Source organism: Ornithorhynchus anatinus, chromosome 5 (assembly GCF_004115215.2).
Source record: "Ornithorhynchus anatinus isolate Pmale09 chromosome 5, mOrnAna1.pri.v4, whole genome shotgun sequence".
Classification (NCBI taxonomy): Eukaryota; Metazoa; Chordata; class Mammalia; order Monotremata; family Ornithorhynchidae; genus Ornithorhynchus; species Ornithorhynchus anatinus.
Window position 1 is genome coordinate 73,226,530 of NC_041732.1, and position 4,526 is coordinate 73,231,055.

Here is a 4,526-nt window from a genome sequence, read left to right on the forward strand (position 1 = left end):
CAAGTGAGATGGTTTAACTTCCTTCAGGAAAGTATCCAAATGAGACCTAATAACCCTTTGTTTTCAGCATAGAAATAACCAAAAATAGAATATTTGAATAACAGTACATTGTCAATCAATTGTATTTATTGAGTGCTCAATGTGTACAGAGTACTGTACTAAGCATTTGTTGCTGCTGTTTTATACTGCCGAGTTGTGTCCGACCCATAGGGACGCCTTGGACACATCTCTCCCAGAATGTCCAACCTCCATCTGCAATCACTCTGGTAGTGTATTCTTAGAGTTTTCTTGGTCAAAATATGGAAGCGGTTTACCATTGCCTCCTTCCACGCAGAAAACCCAAGTGTCCACCCTTGACTTTCTCCCATGCCGCTGCTGCCCAGCACAGGTGAGTTTTTACTTGTAGGAGACTGCCTTCCATTTGCTAGCCACTGCCCAAGCTAGGAATGGAATGGATATGCCTCTGGTGACTCTCCCTCCTATAGCCGAGACTGGTAGAGTACTGGAAACTCTCCAGGTGTGACCCTGGGAGGACACTAAGCACTTGGGAGAGAAAAATATCAACAGAGTTGATAGACATGTCCCCTGCCCACCTGAAGCTTATAATCTATAAGGGAAGACAGACAAAATAAATTATAGGTAGATATATAAGTATTGTAGCTATGAAGTTGGGGTGAAATGAGGGTACAGATCCAAGTGCAAAGGTGACCCAGAAGGGAGAGGGAAAAGGTGAAATGAGGGCTTAGTCGGGGAAGGCCTGGTGAAGATATGATTTTAATAAGACTTTGAAAGTGGGGAAACTGACTGTCCTTCGGATAAGAAGAAGGAAGGAGTCCCAGGATAGAGACAGGACAATTAGAACAGTTAGGCAATATATTAGAAATCTAATATCAAATGTCTGTCCCTAATCTGATATATTTGCAAAAATGAGAAACTTCCGCTCCTCCCACTCCTCTTACTTTCTTGCTGGGATTTTGGAGGTTTTAGTTTGTTATTTTCCCCTGCTGAATACAGCCATTTTCAGTTTTGTTGCTGCTGAGTCCTTCCCTCAGGATTTCCAGATAATTCTTATGATTGCTTGATTCCAGATAACTCTAAAATGGCTGTGATTCTGCCCCAACTTTTCAGCCTCAATTCCTTTACCCATGTGATTGGTTGTAGTCCTGAGGGGTGAAGGAGGACAACAAGTAATTGGCTGATACCTTGTGCTCATGAATTTTCTCTTTTGGAGAAGGTAATAGATGTGAGTGACTTCATAATGCCAGGTGTGAGATAGCTGAGAGTGACCACCATACCTTGCTTCACAGGTTCCTTGAGATGGTGGGACCTTCCATTAATGTCCTTCTCCTCCTCCAGACTGTAAGCTCCTTGTAGACAGGGATCATGTCTACCAACTCTACTGTATTGTACTCTCCCAAGAGCTTAATTAGAAGCTCTGCACACAGTAAGAGCCATGATAAACATCACTGATTGATTTATTTTCAGAGAGACTTAGAGGCGCAAATTCCCTGAGACCCATTAGATTGTAATTCCACTGTGGGTGGGACCCATGTGTTTTGTTTCTGTTTCACTCATCCAAGCATTTAGTACATGGGAAACACTTGGAAAGCATCTTGGCCTAATGAATAGAGCACTAGCCTGGGAGTCAGAAGGACCTAGGTTCTAATCCTAGCTCTGCCACTCACCTACTGTATGACCTTGGGAAAGTCACTTAACTTCTTTGTGCCTCAGTTCCCTCATCTGTAAAATGAGGATTAGGTGTGAGAGCCCCATGTGGGGCAGGGACTGTGTCCATCCTGATTAACTTGTATCTACCTCAGTGCTTAGTACAGTGCCTGGCACATAGTAAGCATTTAACAAATCCAAAAATCCAAAAGTACAAGTCTCCTTAAATGACATTACTCTGTATTTCATCACCAAGATTTTGAAAATGATTTCATCTCTGAAATGAGCCTAGAAGTTTTCTTAGTGTTTATTTTTTTACAATCTTTGATCTCCATTTTCATGGATGTTCTTTCATTGCCCCATAAATTTGCCCACTGAGTGGCATTAATTTCCATAGTCTGCCTTCTGTCAGTTGTTAAGCATACAGACCCTTTCAGAGGCCTAACGCAGTTTTTACTACAACCCTGCAGGCTCTTGGGATTTACATTGAAAATAACTGCAGTAAAATCTGAAGCCCCCCAGTGAATATCTGGAGGCAGGTTTAGGTCAATACTATCCCAGTGGGGTTGAATTAATATATTTTCATTCTCTCTCCCTCTCTCTCTTTTCCTCTCTCCCTCTCTCTTTTTCTCTCCCTTCCCCTGTTCCTCTTTTTCTCTTTCTTCCATAGTTTTTTCTTCTTTTCTCCTCTCTCTCTCTCTTACTCCCTCCCCCCTCCCCTTTTTAGATTTCTCTATCAGAATTCAGGAAAGAGGAATTGGTCTTCTCCACAAATTTCTCTTTAGCACCCAGTGCTTTCTCTAATTACTCCCTAAGGGAGAGTAGATTGATAACCTCTGGACTGAATGCTAAATCTCTTATTTAAGGTAGCTAAAGGATGTGGAAATCCCTAAGTTGCTAGAAAATGAGACCATTCATTCAATCATTCACCCAGCTCTCTTTTTTTTTCTTTATATGGTATTTGTTAAATGCTTACTATGTGTTGAACACTGTTCTAAGTCCTGGGGTAGATACAGATGAATTAATTTGGACCCAGTCCCTGTCCCGCATGGGGATACTGGCTAAGTAGCAGGGAGAACAGGAGAACCGAAGCATAGAGAATAATAATAATAATAATGTTGGTATTTGTTAAGCGCTTACTATGTGCAGAGCACTGTTCTAAGCGCTGGGGTAGACACAGGAGAATCAGGTTGTCCCATGTGGGGCTCACAGTCTTAATCCCCATTTCCCAGATGAGGTAACTGAGGCACAGAGAAGTTAAGTGATTTGCCCACAGTCACACAGCTGACAAGTGGCAGAGCTGGGATTCGAACCCATGACCTCTGACTCCAAAGCCCGTGCTCTTTCCACTGAGCCACGCTGCTTCTCTAGATAAGAGGTGAGGTGAGGTGAGGTAGGTGGGGACAAGGTGGTGGTCTGCTTTAAAGAAGTTAATGGTGAGGAGTTTTTGTTTGACATGGAGATGTATGGATGTATGAGATGACTGGAGCTTTTGAGGAGTGGGGTGACATATCTGGAACATTTTTGCAGAAAAATGACCCAGGCAGCAGAGTGAAGTATGGACTGCAGTGAGGAGACAGAGGAGGCTGGAAGGTCAGCAAGGAGGCTGATGCAGTTATCCAGGCAGTATAGGATGAGTGAATGTATATGATTCTATGAATGAATATGATTGTTACAATTGTTATTAATTATTATTACAAGCTAATCAGGCTGGATTCAGTCCCTTTCCCACATGGGGCTCACAGTCTTAATCCTCATTTTACAGATGAGGAAGCTGAGACACGTTGCGATGAAGAAGGGAGTGATGGAAGAGGAAATGAGGGCTTAGGGAAGGCCTCTTGGAAGAGGTGTGTTTTTAACAGGGCTTTAAGGTGGGGAGAGTGAATATCTGAAGGGTATAAAGAAAGAGAGCATTCCAGGACAGAGGCAGGACATACGTGAAGAGTTGGCAATGAGGTAGATGAGATCAAGGTAAAGTATTTAGGTTGGCATTGGAAGAGTGAAGTGTGTGGGCTGGGTTTTAATTGGAATTCAGGGAAATCCATCATGGGTGGGTGGTTGGATGGATGGATGAATGATAGGGAATGGTTGGATGGATGAATAGAACTGATTTAGAGGTAAGTATTGGTTTCAGAGGCATATTGAATTTTGGATATTGAAAGTATTTGGTTTAGGCTAAATTCATTCATTCAATTGTATTTATTAAGGGCTTACTGTGTGCAGAGCACTCTACTACTAAGCACTTGGGAAAGTACAATACAGCAATAAAGAGTGACAACCCTTGCCTTAGCTCATAGTCTAGAGGGGGCTATATAGACATCAATACAAATAAATAGACAACAATACAAATAAAATTACAGATATATACATAGGTTCTGTGGGCCTGAGTGGGGAGGGAAGAGCAAAGAGAGAAAGTCTGGGTGACACAGAAGGGAGTTGGAGATGAGGAAAAGTAGGGCTTAGTCTGGGAAGTCCTCTGACTGTAATAATGCTGGTATTTATTAAGTGCTTATTATGTGCCAGGCACTGTACTAAGTGCTGGGGTGGATACAAGCAAATTGGGTTAGATACAGTCTCTCTGGCACATGGGGCTCACAGTCTTAATCCCTATTTTCCAGATGAGGTAACTGAGGCCCAGAAAAGTGAATTAACTTGCCCACGGTCACACTGCAGAGAAGTGGTGGAGCCAGGCCTAGAACACATGACCTTCTGACTCCCAGGCTTGTGCTCTATCCCCTATACCATGATGCTTCCCATAGTTAGAGGCCCGGAGTTGAGCCCTGCCCCCGCTGTTACCGCCCTCCATTCAGTCAGGGGAATTTTCCATTCTCCTTCTCCCCACCCCCCAGAGGCCATCGGCA

General features: G+C 43.2%; 1 non-coding gene across 1 annotated transcript; it reads right to left on the minus strand.

The window, feature by feature from the left end:
• Positions 1–398: 398 nt before the first annotated feature.
• Positions 399–535, minus strand: LOC114812382. The gene has a single exon (XR_003760036.1). It is a non-coding gene; the product is annotated as a small nucleolar RNA SNORA7 (small nucleolar RNA).
• Positions 536–4,526: the final 3,991 nt, after the last annotated feature.